At 32.0% G+C, this 16251-nt stretch overlaps 1 long non-coding RNA gene across 2 annotated transcripts; it reads right to left on the bottom strand.

The window, feature by feature from the left end:
• On the bottom strand, positions 5370-7135 carry LOC108662146. Of its 2 annotated transcripts, XR_001927930.1 has the most exons (4): positions 6834-7135; positions 6701-6736; positions 6459-6531; positions 5370-5653 (listed from the first exon to the last, which is right to left on the bottom strand). It is a non-coding gene; the product is annotated as an uncharacterized LOC108662146 (long non-coding RNA). The 2 variants fall into 2 exon arrangements; XR_001927929.1 differs by lacking the exon at positions 6459-6531.

Below are 16251 nucleotides of genomic sequence, written 5' to 3'. Positions count from 1 at the left end.
TGGAAAGAAAATGTCTAAAGCAATGGGGACATTAATGAAAAACTCCACTTATATAAACATAAAGAGTGGTGTTGCTTCAACAAGAAGAAATTGGAGATTCTTTTATAAATGTTTATTATGAATAAGATAAGCACATGGCCATTATAGTGTTAAAAGTGAACGACTATTTATAGAAATATAAATACATATTATGTGTGATGTATCTTCAATTCTAACACCAAGAGTTGAGGTTCAATTTGCAAACACCATTTACTTCATTAGGGTTTTGAGATATATGCACTAATTGATGGTTCAAATTGAGAGGATATCTTTTAGTATGCGTAATATTTGTTTGTGTGAAAATCACTAATAATATATATATATATATATATATACATATACATATATTTTATAGGAGAAACCAACATTTTAAACTAGTGGGAGATTGTTAGATAGTTTGTTAATGTTGGTCTTATTAATGAAAAGTTATGACTAAAAAAAATTATAATTAATTATCTTATTAGATATAACTTTTTAATAGTTGTATTATCAAAGGTTATTAAATATGATTTTATGAATAGTTATATTATGAAAGGAAACAACTTTTGAATAGTCATCTTATTAAAAGAAACGACTCTTTATATGGAAAGACAACTTTTGAATAGTCATCTTATGAAAAAAAAGGACTGTTTACATGAAAAGACATATATGTTCGTTAATTATATAAATAATGTTCTTATATTTCCATTTTCATAATTCTGATAAGTGTGTTAAGGACTTTGTTCTATCTTAGAGGTTGAAAAAGCACTTTAAAGAAAGTGACAATTCATGCCCTCAAAGTCATACTCTTTGTTCTTCTTTAAATATTCTTCTTCTCCTCAAATATTTCTAACACTATATAATTACTCCTTGCTAGAGCATATAACCCTATCTTTAACCCCACGACCTCATTCTGGCCACAAGTTTGACAATCTTTAGTATTAAAGGTAACAAGATGAACTTGCACCCAAAACTCATTTAAAAAAAAAACTTGAATTTGAACCTCATTAAACTTAAATTGACTAATCTTGAAAAGATTCAAATTTAAAATGATTTGAACTCGAAATGGTTCGAACATGAAATAATCTAAATCTAAAACAACATGAATATGTATTGATCCATCCTAAAGCTATAATAACTCAAACTTTACACTAAAAATGCAAAATTAATTACTAGTTTCATTCTAACCTGAATCTGAATACAATATGACTTGAGCTAGAAATGATTTAAAGTCCTAACAACTCATACCTGAAATGACTCGAACCTTGTGAGCCATACATAAAATGACCTGATCTAGACCTACCCATTTGCCACCATTATTTAATACGATTTTCCTCGAACCAACTCCTTTGTGGTTACCATTTTATCAATAGTGAGCACTTAAGGCCCTTTACCTACAGCTAGTGGACTAAGACTAGGGCAATAAACCTAACCCAAAACCCTAACACCAAGAATGACATTTATTGTCTTACCCACCATTTCTCCAATTATTCTAAAATGTACTTAAATAGTGGTTAATGTCCACCTACAAACTCTACTTTGATCCCACTAATCATTTTTTCCACTATGGAGTAATATACACAACTTTTCTAGCAAGTCCAACTCCTAACTATGCAACTAGCCACCTAACAACACTCCCTAAAGTGAGAAAACCTAAACACACACAACCAACATGCAAAATGTTAGAAATGTTGGCTTAATGAACAAGTGACAAAAATGTCCAAAAGAGGGGGCTACTGTGAATTGGACATTAAAAATTTTGGAAAATAAAGATTAATTAGCTATAGTCGACTATAGTGAAGCTATAGTCAATCCTAGATCAAAGGATAACTTGTGAAGAATGCAAGTGGTGTTTTAGCCAACTATGGGAAAGGAGTAGTCGAACCTAAACTAGAAAATATCTTCCATAAGAGCAAAAATGAGTTTATTTAAGACTTCAGAAAATAGTAACAATTTTGGTTTAAGTCAAAAGCAATTGAAATAGATTTAAAATCACTTATGAAATGCTTAAAAAATTTTTGAATGCACTTTAGACAAAGAAAAACTTAAGAAGTATATTTCAAGAAAACTTTTCAACAAAAGATGGACAAATAGTAATGATGAAAAAGGATTTGACAAAAAAGCAAGTCAATGTGTAAAGAACATAAGCAATTTGTGAAATTAGGTTTTCTTGAAATAAAATGCAACAAATTAAAGTAAAAATGAAAATGAAGAGATAAGAATTTTGTAGAGGTTCGACTTTCTCAAATGCCTACATCCTCTTATTTAGCAAGCTAAGGTGTTTCAAATCCACTCAAGGAATTATGCATTTTAAAGGGATCAAGCAAATTTGTCATAATGGCTTTTTCATGGGATCAAGTGATAACCCTTACAATGACTTTTTAACAAGATCAAGTGATAACCCTTATAATAGCTTTGTCATGGGATCAAGTGGCAACCCTCACAATGATTTTTTTTTTTAGGTTTAACCATAACCCACACAGTGGCTTTTTCTAGGCTCAACCATAACCCATATATGGCTAGTTTCAGAAGCAACCATAACCTTTACAAATTTTGAGTAGTAAAAATACCTCTAAAAGGTGGGTTTTGCTAAGTGAGTACAATGTTGGAAGAGAGTAATGTGTACAAAGATGTATATAAAGGATAGTAATTAAAGCACAAAGAATTTGGAACTCAAGGATAGCTTGAAAGCTAAGTGAAAGAATGTGATTTGCTTGCTTTAGCTTAGTTTTTCTTTCTTTCTTCTTTTTTTCTTTACGAGATTTGATATTTAGTGTTTTTCTCCACTCTTCCAACCTTTACAATGTGTGGGAGAAGTCATTCTTATGCTAGGAAAAAGTTTGAGCCGTTGGAGATGATTTTAGCGAAAAACTAGCTGTTTGTCTTTTGAAATTCATGTGCAACAATCATCTGGCTTTAGGTAGTTGACTACCTATCTCTAAGGATTGACTATGGCTTCTTAAAAGTCAAATTTCACATGCTTCAGTACCTTAAAATCGACTACAACTTTTATGGGATTGACTATGGTTGTGTATTCTCAAGTTTTCTCTCCCATTCTGCCATAAGATCGACTAGAACCACTCTAAGATCGACTAGGACTTTTGAATATTCAAGACTTCCATACATTTTGTCCTTAGATTGATTGAGGCTTCGTTTATTCAAGATTTCTTATCATTTTAGCATGTAACTTCAATCATATCTTCCTTATGATTAAATATTGAGTGATGAATGAAGTTTTTGGCTTGAAACAAACTTGGTGTTGTGTGGATCAATGAACTTCTCATCTTGTGTACCTATCTTGCAACTTAAACATCTTAAGATTGAATATTAGAGAGATTATGAAACCTTGTTCAAGAGGGTTTAACATTCATATAGTTAAGTCATTCAAGCTCATAGATATTTATGAAGTATGTGTGAAAGTTCAAAAACTTCAAGATTTCACACAACTAAGATAATCAAGCTTGTAATCATGTAAGAACGCAAGTATGAGTGTTAAATCGTTTCAAGAATATATCAAGGATCACTTAAGTAATGTTCAAGAAAATTTGATCATTTTGTCATAATCAAAACTATAATCATTTTAAAGCTAACAATCTCTCCCCTTTTAATGTGACAAAATCATGAGCATAATTTGCATTAGAAATATCTTTTGAAAGCCTTTAAGCTCAAGTGAGAAGGGTTATCAAAGGATTGTAAATTTAAGTTCTCCCCCTCAACCTATGCAATAAGTTCCTCAAATTTGCTCATAAATCTTCTCCCTTTTTTTGTTATATAAAAAAGGTTTAGAAGTGTGAGCATTAAAACACTTAAGTTCAAGAGATAACAAGGTCGCAGCCATCAAGTTATGCATAAAACAATTTAATCACTTAACAAAGACAAAGCATTGAGATATTAAAATCAAGTATGCCACACACATACACACACACACGTATGGATGTATATAATCAAAGTGTGAGCATAACATTCATGAAGCTCAAGTAAGATAAGAAAAAAGATATTCAATAAACACATAAGCCATAATGTCCCTAATATTTAGCTCCATTATCACCTGTTAAAGATCATTCGAAGGCTTCAATATACCAATTGATGGATGTAAGTAAAAACTCTCCCTTTGTAAAAGCAAATAAGCATAAAATCAATTTTGAGGGATAAAATCATTTTAAAGCTCATTATATCACTTGCTAAAATACTTGTAAAAGCTCCCCATATCATTGAGCATTCCAAGCATATCAACTTCAAGGCTCAAACACATTTAAGAGAAATATGATCAATTTAAAGCTACATCAGGAGCAATAATAGATGTGAAGAATGGCAAGAAAAATTTCAAAGTTGGAGAGGAGGAAGTAGTGTTTAATTTGTTTAATGCAACTAAGTATCACTCTTCAAATAGTTGCTATAGCATGGATTTAGTTGATGAGTTGGCTAAGGAGGATTTTGGCAAGGACTATCTTGCAGGAACAAGTTTTGAGATTGAACAACAAGTGTTACTTTCTAATTTACTCTTCAAGCTTTTTCCATGAAAACCCAAATTGAGATGGTTGGGTCCTTTCAAAGTGGTTAAGGTTTATACTTATGGTATAATAGAGATTGATGGTAAAGATACTAATGCATTCATGGTTAATGAACTACACCTTAAGCCTTATTTCATGGATAAAGTTGTTCGAAAAGGGGTGCCATAGTTAAGCTATTGACTATAAAGAAGTGCTTTTTGGGAGTTAACCCAAGTTTTCGAAACTCTTACTTTTTTTCTTTAAAGTTACTTTTTTTTTTAGATTTTCCTTATTAATTAATATTTTTTATTTTCTTATTTAGATTTTTATCACCTTACCGGCCTTTCCCAACAACTTTGGAGATAATGATGAAGATGGAGAAGAAAAATTGAGCTATTTCCATATTGCTACCATTGTCAGGGGAGTTTTACTTAGCTTTTTATTTTTCTATTTAAACATTAAGTACAATGTTCAGTTTAAGTTTGGGGGAGGGTATGATCTTTTTCATTGATGTCTTAAGTTTATTTCATTTGCATGATTATCTCAATTTATTTTTTCATATATGATTGGTTTTTCAAAGTCTTTTTCATTGATAACTTGAGTGATTTTGTGCCTTTTCTGATTATTTTCCTTATCCAAGGATGAGAATTTAATTATCTTGTTATCTTTGGCTTTTGGTAAATATGGATATTGTTTGAGTTTATGTGAAACTTTATCACAGCTTAATTCTCGGGCCATGACCGACGCAAAGGCCCAATAGGCATAGCCCATCAGACCTAAGCAAGCATCTCTTTCTTTAAGATTTAAAACTCATAATTTCTAATAAATATTCTTTCGAAATTAAACCGTGAAAACCAAGTATATATATAATGTTCTCAAATTAGGGTTATCATTCGTAAACCCTAAACAACATGGTTAATCAAATCAAATGTACAGAGTGTGCAACAAACATGGTTAATCAAATCAAATGTACAGAGTGTGCAACAATCTCATAATTTACATTTAAATAACTATATACACATGTAAGAGACCTTGACTATTAGCGGAGTGACTTTGGGCGTGGGTACTGTTACTGGATGCCATGGTACCTACCAAATGGTGAATACAAATGAACTCTTCGACCTAGGTCCCAACTACCTCCAAATCTGAAAAATGTGAAATTGAAAAGAGTGAGTATAAACCTAGTGAGTGAACATAGGAAGGGAACAAGCAAACAATAAGGAAAGTTTAGAAATCATGATGCACTTATGTTAAAAATAATGCAATTTAGTTTAATTTCTCGTAAAACCCTTCAATTCGACCTTTGATTATTTAACCCCTTAGTGTTGAAGGATCCATGATCCATAATGAAATCAAAAAATGAAAACCATAGTAAATATCCAAGCAAGACAAGCAAGACAGAGAGTTTTTCGTTGCATTGGAAATCAATTTGGAAATAATTAACAATTTCAACATTCAACATTCATTGCAATCACATAATATTTTCTCTAACATTTCTATGGTATGTGTAAATATGTATACAACCACTGGCTCATTAGCTCATGTGCACTCCCACATCGCACATAGCTGAAATCATCATCCACCGGTCATTAGCTCATGTGCACTCCCACACCGCACATAGCTAGAATCATCACCCACTGATCATCAGCTCATGTGCACTCTCACACCCCACATAGCTGGAATCACTCGTCGTCACCGGCATGTGCTCTCCCACACCGCACATGCGCAGTTACAATTATCACACAATATTATCATTCAAAGCATAACATATATAACATCAGAATATAGGAATATATGGGTTCATCACATTACACATTTTACAATATAAAACATTTCATCAAGGGCTTGTTCTCAGGCATGATTTAGAGAAAAAATCAAATAAAATCATTTATATTCTTTATCCCAACACATATGTATTTCCCAAAAATAATTTAATGCAAGTTCACTCACCTTAACAATGCCACCTAACAAGACTAGCACCCACAAGATCTTAATTCAGGTAATCCCGAAATACCATTAAAACCTATAATTGCCAATAAACAATAATAGTTTGAAATATATCATAATTTAAACTTAATAATTCTAATAGGCATACACTTGATAAACTACATTCTAGCCTAATTTTTAACCTAGAATTCTAGTATAATTCTCAAACTCATCATATCAACTATTCCAATTTAAAGGTTCTTTACCTTGGTGAGCTTGGAGGCATAAAGATCAACAAAAACCTAATATTTCCAAGAAAAAGAATTTGAAGAAATTAGGAAATAAAATTTGAAAATATAACCCAAAAATTCATAAATTCCAAGAGTTGAAAATATATACCTTTTAGCCTTAAAAATGGAGATTTAAGGTTGAAAATTCAAGTGTTGGTGATGGTGGAGTAAAAATAGAAAATAAAGGAAAGAAAGAGAGATTTTTCCTTCTCTCTCCTAGGGTTTGGTGTGCTAAAAAATGGTGTTAAAAGCTGCATGTTTGATGCCTAAGAAGTTAAGAGAAGAAAGAAGTAAGAAAAGAAAGGAAAGGAAATGAAAACAAAGAAAAGAAAATGAAAGGAAATTGATTTTTCATGGTGGAGGGAGAAAATGGTGTTGGGTGGGTGAAGAAGAAAAAGAAAATATCTTTTGGTGAAGATAAGATCCGGTTATGGCTGAAAAAGAAAAGAGTCGAAGCTTCCTTTAGAAGCTTTGACCAAGTTAATGGCAAAATTACCATTTTACTTTCGAAGGTTTTCACCCTTTTTAATTAAGTCCTCCTAAAATCTTTTAATTCCAATTTCTTCCTATTTTTCTTCCTTGACACTTGTACCAATAAAATATCAAGTTTATATTTCAACGTGGTATCACCATAATATTTAAATATTTACTTACCCGCGCTATCTTTACTTAATAAAGACACGCGGGGCCCCATTAACATTATTTTTCCTAAAATTTCCTCATTCTTCTTCTTCCCCACTTAGATTGACCATATACTCATTCTTCATGAAAAATTTCGACACTAAATGAAATATTAATATTTTAATATTATTTTATTCTAAAATTTTTTCACTTGTCTTCTTGGTACCTAAAATGTTTATTATGCCCCGATTCACTTCCGAATCACTTTTTTTATATCGTTAATTCATCCTCAATAAAAATATTATTATTTAATTGGTATTTCTCCATGTGTGGAATATTTTACTCTAGAATATTCTTTTCACATTTCATCACTTTTAAACATTCTAATTAACTTCAATTGGCATCTAATAAGCTTTATTAGCCACCATATCAAAGTACGGGTATTACAAATTCTTATGTTAAGCGTCATTATTACGATGAGATTGTCATAAATTAAGCACTAAATTTTTTGTTTAGAATTGTTGTACACATCTAGAGAAAGTTTATGTGAATATGAATTTTTGAATTATGCCTTGAATTCTAGAATTTGTTTGATTCTTTTTGGAGATGAAATCCTAGACAATACTTAGTTAAGGAGTGAATAAGGCCATCTTTGGATCGTTTGAGCCTTTTGAGCTAACCTTAACAAATTTTTATCCATAATACAGTCCATTTGAGCCTAACTTTACTTTTACTTTTTCTTTGTCAAACACATATTTTCTATAGCCTAGCCTATAAATAAATTTCCAATTTTGCATCCCTCACTATTAAGTATGTTGATCATTTTAGAAATTTATATTGAGTTACATGATGAATAAAGGTAGAAAATGTGGAGTTGATATAAAAAAAATATTAAAAAAGTTCAATTGTGCTTAGTATTCACCCTATTATCCATAATAGAAGGCAATAAGTTTAGGGGTGTAAAGTTCTGAAGAAAAAAATAATAATAAGTGTTTAAACAAAAGAAAAGTTGAAGATTGATGAAAAGCTATTACTTGGAATGTGAATAGAGCTCTTCATAGGTCCTAGAATGATCATGTGCTTAAGGTGAGTTGAGCCTTATAAATATCCTTTATCCTACCTTAACCCTAGCCATACATTACTATGAGACCTTGACCTTTATAGACTCATAGCTAGAAGTAGACACAATATCACAGACTAGGGGTAATTTCGTCATTTTCTTAGTGAGCCCTAGAAGTTTGCTTTCAAACAATATTAAGGCCTACGTAGGCCTAAGGCATAAATGAATGATGAAAATATGAATAAAATGATGAAGAAAATAGAAATAATGATGATTTCCAAGGTAGGGGCAAAATGGTCATTTTTCATCTCGGGTCAAAATTTTTAAGTTTTCATGAACCCAAGTATTTCTAGACTATTATGGACTTTGTCTCAGTGTCAAAAGAGTAAAAAGATTGCACAAAGGATTAAAGGAAGACAAAGCCAACTTGTTAAGTGTATTTTTGTAATTTAAGTGGAGTTTGGATAAGTTTTGGCTATAAGTATCATTTTTCAGCAGCTTCTTCTCATTTTTCCTATAGCTTCTTCTTCTTCTTCTTCCTCCCATCTCACGTTTCTTTCACCCTCCATGGAAGCTTGTTATGAAACCTCCGTAACTTTTCTCAAGTTAGCTTTAATTTTCATGCTTTTGTGCACTTTTTCATAGAATCTTTTGTGTTCTTTCACTCTCTCACTTTAAAACCCTTGAAAAGTGTTACTTTCATACTTCCTCTCACTAGCTAGGTGTTTTAGAGAGAGAAAGAGGGAGCTTCTATAATAGCTTGGAAGAATTTTGAAAAGAAATTCAATTACAAACCCACCAAGGTGAGTGAATTTGCATTAAAATATTTTGGGATTAGAGCATATGTGTTTGATTAAATCCATTGAAATATTTTATCTGTCTTTCTCTAAAATATGCATGGGAACAAGCTTTTAATGAAACGTTTTGCATTGTGGAATGCAACTGTGATGAATCCATGTGCCATGTGTTATGTTAATATATATATATATATATATCTAAATATATATGATATGTATTGATAGTAATATTGTTTGTAATTAAAACCGAGCATATGCACTATGTGGGGGAGCACATGTCGGTGATGATGGGTGCGGGAGTGTGGATAATGATATTGCTTGTGCATGATGTGAGGGATGCACACAGCGGTATTAGTTGTGTACGATGTGGGGGATGCACATGATGACTTCAACTATGTGCGCGATGTGGGGGTTGCACATGAGCTGGGTGGGGTGGTGGTGGTATTGATGGTTATGTATGTATATATATATATATATATATATATATATATATATATATATTTATGCAATAGAAAGTTTATGAATATGGTATATGGTTGTAATGTATGTGAAATCTTGCATGTTGAACCTTGGAAATTGTTGAGTATTTTCAAATTGATTTTGTCATTGCAATAGAATGGCCTTTGCTTGACATAATGAGAATTTTTCTTGGTGTTCTGTTTCTCGCTGCAGCGAGAAACTCTCGGGTTGGGAGGCTCACTATAGCCCTGTAACTCGCTGTAGCGAGAATACATTCTCGCTGTAGCGAGATGTCTATAGGAAATTTTGCTGTAGCAAGAAACCTTTTGTTGTGCTTGCTACCTTGTTTGGTTGCTACCCTATTTTCCACTTTTTTAGCACCATAGTTGATCACGGACTTCCAACATCAAGGAATTAATTAATGAAGTTTGAAATGAGGGGTTTTAGTGAGAAACCCTTGGCCAGCTGAGAAACCCTCGGCCAGTTGATAATTTGAGCCAAATTTTGCTGCAGCGAAAATTCATTTGACTTGCTTGCATGCTACGAAAGTTTTTACTCTTCAAATTCTTTGTTATGTATGGATCCTTCATCATCAAGTGATTAACCAATTAAGGGTTTAATGAGGGGTTTCAACTAGAATTAAACTAAATTGCATTATTTTTTAAAATAAATGCATCATGATTTCTTAAAATTTTCTTATCGTTTGCTTGTTCCCTTCCTTTGTTCACTCACTGGGTTTATACTCACTATTTTCAACTTCATGTTTTCAGATCAAGAGGCAGTCGGTAACTAGGTCGAGGTGTCCTCGTAGATTCATCTCCTTAGTAGGTATCTCGGCATTCAATAACTATACTTTCACCCAGGTCTCTCAGTTGGAAGTCGAGTATCCCTTTTGTTGTGTATAGACAAACTCGATGTAAATTATTAAGATGTATGTTTTAGGCAATATATGTATATTTTGATTAGTAATGCCACTATGAGTTGGCAATGGTTAGCATTATTTTGAATTGGAATTATGAAATGTGACTTTAGCAATGTTTAATGAAATGATGAACATGTCATATAAAGAAGCTTGCTTGGGCTTGGTGGGCTACGTCCATTGGGTCCATACGCCGGTCATGGCCCAAAATTTGGGTCGTGACAATTACAAGCTAAATAAAGTCCTAAAGATCCTTGATTAAGTGTTAGTCTACATTAATGGAGAGAGAGATGAAAGCAAACCTATTGGATTCTAGTATTAATTCGAATTTTGCATGAGAATAAACTTATCTAGATTGCATGATATTCTTTATAAAAGATTGCACACACACATAGAAATCCATTCAAGAATAGGCTTGCATTTGAATTGAATCATGGACTTGAATGATATCTATGTTTTACCTTGAGTTGAGATTTTAAGATAAAATTTAACGAAATTATGCAAGATCATTGGCTTGGTGCAACTCATCTTTAGTTATTTGTTTTTCATCATTTAAGTGTTTTCATCATTTACATGTTTTGTTTAAATTTTCTTTAATGTTTTGCTTGAGGACTAGCAAAATCTTAAGTTTGGGGGTGTGATAACTCTATTTTATAGAGTTATTATGTCATATTTTAAGTATTAAATTGGTTAAGGTCTTAAGATTTAGTTTAGGAATTAGATATTTTTAGCTATTTGTCTTAGTTTAGTAAATCATGTTAGGTTGATTTAATTTAATTTAATTTATTTTATTTTAGTTTGATGATAATTTGTTGTTAGTTTAGTTATTATTAAGTTAGTTTTATGTTTTTGTAGGTGTGCAATTAAAATGGCTCCAATTGGTGAAGAAGAGTGCATGAATGGCCAAGTGCTTATCTTGTAAATGTTTCAGTATTTTAAGTATAACTCTCAATCTATGTTTCAGTATTTTAAATATAACTCTCATTCTAAAAGTCCAATTGACATGATTCTTAAGCCGTTGGAAATCTAAGAGACAAGGTTACAACTTTCATATTTATTTTTTTACCTAATTTACCTCAAATGAAGGAGAAAATTGCATCACTAGTTCATCAAGTGTAGTAGAGAGCGTACTAGGAGACATCAAGTTCGGCCCCATGGTGTCGAGAAAGTGAGGTTGTGATGCGAACATGGTACCTTTGAAATTCTGATTCTGGATTTAACTCAAATTAGATCTTTTGGAGGTTATTTAAAGGCACTTTTAAGGCAATTGAAAAAGGATATTCAGAGAGAGTTTTCTAGAGAAAAGGAGTCATCCAGCAAGTAAGAAAGCAAGGAAAATCAAGAACGATTGAAGATTCGAGATCTGACAAATCTTAGTTTCTTTCTCTACTTTTGTTCTTTTTTCAGTTTCTTTGACTTTTATTGATGGTAGATTTTCTTTGGGTGATCTTTTTAGTAGTAGTTATGAGCTAATTTACTTTATCTAGGATTTCAATTAAACTCAACATGTAGTTTGAATTCTTTATTTCTCTTTTGCTTATGATCAATGGCATATGAGTTGTTTATTCCAATTCTGTGCTTAATGCATTTAATTGCTTGATCACCAATTAGATTGATCTAAAAACCTAAATACAACTTGACGAAGGGAGTTTAGAGTAGGTCATGAATGAAAAAACATATGTTGGAATTCACTTAGTTGATTAGGTGATTTGATTTGCGTATACGACAAACATATACCTATATGTCATATGTAGCCAAGGTTAGAGTATGCACTTAATGAATCTTTCTTCAGTTGAATTTACATAGACATATAGTAAACTAATTGAGAGATATATTTTTAGAAGAACCTCAATAGAAACTTATAAATAAATTGAGACTGTAGGTTAGCAACTTAATCTATTGAGTAAGGAGAGAGAGAGAGAGAGAGAGACAAGATTTAGATAAAGTGTTGAGGGATATTGTAATTCTAGGATTGTTAGTTAATTCATTTTCTAGTTAAAACTTGCTTTTAGTTCTTAGTTTTAGTTTTGTTAGTGTAATTTTGCTTTTGATTAATCACTTAGTTTTAATTGTTTGAATAGAATTGAGTTGTGTTAATTTTAATACTAGGCAAAAGTTGGTACAATTCTCTATGGGATTCAACACTCTATTTTACCATTATATTACTTGTTAATGATACATGCACTTGTGTGGTAAATCTGACAATAGATATCAATTGTGTATTTCAACATGCAAGCATAAGTGAGAGGCATTAAAGCACATTTGGTGTTAGAAAGATATTACTGATAATAAAGAACACCATTTTGTTGAATTCTCACCACAACTTGTTAAAGATACCGAATGCTAATGATGCCATCTTTGATAAGCTCCCCTTTAAGAAAACATAAGATCATAAGGTCTATACAAAACCACTTGTTAAGGGAGATCACAAGCCTATGATAGATGAGCATTTAAGTAGATATTCAATCATGCATCAAAGACTCATATTTCCAAAGTAGTTCCTCAATATATTCAAGGTATCATTAGTTATTAAGTATCATTCCTAGTCATTTTCAAGCATCAATAAGCATTCTTCAATCTTCATCAATCATAATCATTAAGTATCATCAAGCATTATCAACCAAGCAATGTTAATCATTTCATAAGAATTCTCCAATTTATATAAAAATGACAATTCCAGGAGAAATTTCACAATAAGACCATATCATCAAATATCCAGAGAATATCATCATTAACCATTTCTAATAATCAACTATTCATTTACCAAGCATTCTTCCATAATATTCTCAAGCAAGCATTTCAAGAATTTTTCTCCAAATTATGTATGACATTATTCATCCGAGGAGAAAATTTACATCAAGAGCATATCATTATCAATGAAGCATCACCAAGGCTTTTTGCACTTGTTGCAATCTTGTAAAAGAATGTTATGATTAAGCAAGCACAAGTATGATTACAAAAAATAAAATGGCTATTTTCATGATTCCAATCTTGTTCAATGAAATGCAAGCATGATTTTCTCTTCCAAAATACATAGTCATATACCTATAAAAAAAGGTGCGATCAATGAAGTACACAGTACATGCTATTTCTCAATAACCCATGATTCATGAGTGATACCAATTGTTATGAAATATTGAAAATAAAGCACTTAACTCATGAATATATTTAAAATGAACATCCAATCATCAAAGAATACCAATTGTTAAGATTCAAGAAATAAGCATTAAGCTCAAGTTGGATGCGTAGAAAGTCTATAAATCCTGTAATCATTTAAGCTCATGAAAGATAGTTAAAATTTAAATACATGTTCAAAAGATATTTTAGCTATGCCATCACAATTTATGTCATGATCAAACTTGACTTGAGTTATAAAGTTAAGTAGTAGGAGTAATCCTATTACATAAGTCAAGTCTTAAACTTCAATCATTAATGTCAAGCAAAATTAAAAATTTATAAGCATGTACCTTTATCGAAAACTATAGATGAACCAAAGAATATTTTTCATGAAGTTCAATGAGTTCATCATGTTCAAATTTATATGCATAATCAAAGAATCAATCTTGAAACAATCATTTAAGCACAATACATGAAGCATATTTCAAGAATTGTTCCTAGACTAAGTATTTGAAAATTTCAATTTTCATGAAAGGATTTTTCAATGTCTGCACATGAACATTCTATTTTCAAGAAATAATATTCTCTATACAAGCACATGAGAAATGATAGATTTAAACACTTATGAATAATTTCTCATTTTTCAAATCAAGCACAAGGAGAATATTTACTTTCATAGAAAATTTTTTGTTTAACCAAGCTATATCATTGAAATCAAGAAATAATAAATCAATTTCAATCTAATGAAATAAAAGGAGTTTTGCAAGAGAATCATTTATTCTTTTTTTAAATTTCACTTGAAACATATTGTCACAGCCTAATCCCAGGCCATGACCAGTGCAATGACCCAATAGGCCCAAGCAAGCGTTCTTATAAGAATCTGTACATTAGTCCAATTGTCATTCATATTTCTTTAAGATCTATACTTAATAGTGTTCGAATGCTAATTTCTTCAAAGACAATTCGTAGAACCCAAGTAAATACTCACACTGACATCATAAATTAAAATATACATAGATAGTTTGTCAAATGTATCTTAACAATTCACATTAAACCTATATGTGCATATACAAGGACCTTGACCATCAGCAGAGTGACTCTAGGCGTGGGTGCTAACATTTAGTGTCAGGACGACTTACCGAAAAATAGATAAAAGGAAGCACCTCGGCCTAGGAATACAACTACCTTCTGTCACGACCCAATTTTCTGGGCCATGACCGGCGCATGAGCTCAATGAGCATAGCTCACTAAGCCCAAGCAAGCCTATCCATTTACCTTTGCTTAACAAATTTATCATATCATGCATACACACACACACACTTTTTCTCGGGTGTGAACATAGCAAAAACACAATGGCATTATCGATAATAATATACATACACTATACCAGTCATGTATTTAGCAATTTACATTGCATATACATGTTCACATTGTTAAATTGTATTCACAATACAAAATGACCCATGACTTTCAGCGGAGACATTTACAATAAAAGGGATTACTATCGAATGCCAGACACATTCCCAGGAGATGCACTACAGGGACTCCTCGATCTGGGGTCCAACAGTCACCTGATTTGAAAACATGAATTTTTTTTAAAATGTGAGTACAATACTCAGTGAGTGAATATTAGAAGGGAACAAGCAATCTCAACTAGGAAATTTGACAATCATGATGCACCGGTTGAAAATAAGGCCATTTTCATCTAACTACTATTCCAAACCATTTTTCCCTTAAAACAAGCCATCTTGCTAAAATAACAATAGCAACATGTAACACATGTAAACTTCCAAATTTCAACAAAACAAACGCTTACATATTTGCATTTACAACCATATACCCATCATCAACATGCACACCATCCCATCATCATCATCTCATATGCAACGGCTTATGCGCATATAGCCGGGTCAGCAACGGCTTATGTGCACTCCCACTCACACATAGCCGGGTCAGCAATGGCTTATGTGCACTCTTACTCGCACATAGCTGGGTCAGTAACGGCTTATGTGCACTCCTACTCGCACAAAGCCGGGTCCAAATCAACATGCAAAGAAGAATCCAATGCATATCATGCATTTTATCATATTGTGAAAACACATAAACCATTGTATAGCACATTTTCACAATATAAAATCATTGTACTAAAAGCTTGTTCTCAAGGTATATTTTCTAAGACAAGTTGGATAGAATCTTTCATATTCCCAAAAACAAGTTTGAAATACAAGTTCACTCACCGGTATTAGGAGTAGAAATACTCTTATTTTCAGTCCACGGGTACAGTCCTTTACCTGTATCCAATGGCTCACCACCTAGCCATAATCCATGACACATATTCCAATTAAATTGTGTCTAATAGTCATAAGCTATTTCAGGCTCGATATATATATGATATGAAATGAAAAATGCACGGGTAGCCATCTAGACCCGGCATTGGCCTAAGTTGATTTTTCATTCGATAAATTGGCCAATGCGTCCAATTTCACTCCAAATTAATCCATTTCTCCTCTAATACCTTAATTTACCACATACCATTTAAATAAAGCCAAATTCA

The sequence above is a fragment of the Theobroma cacao genome, chromosome 5, assembly GCF_000208745.1.
Source record: "Theobroma cacao cultivar B97-61/B2 chromosome 5, Criollo_cocoa_genome_V2, whole genome shotgun sequence".
Classification (NCBI taxonomy): Eukaryota; Viridiplantae; Streptophyta; class Magnoliopsida; order Malvales; family Malvaceae; genus Theobroma; species Theobroma cacao.
The sequence above is the reverse complement of the archived record's forward strand: the minus strand, read 5'-3'. Positions and strand labels throughout refer to the sequence as shown.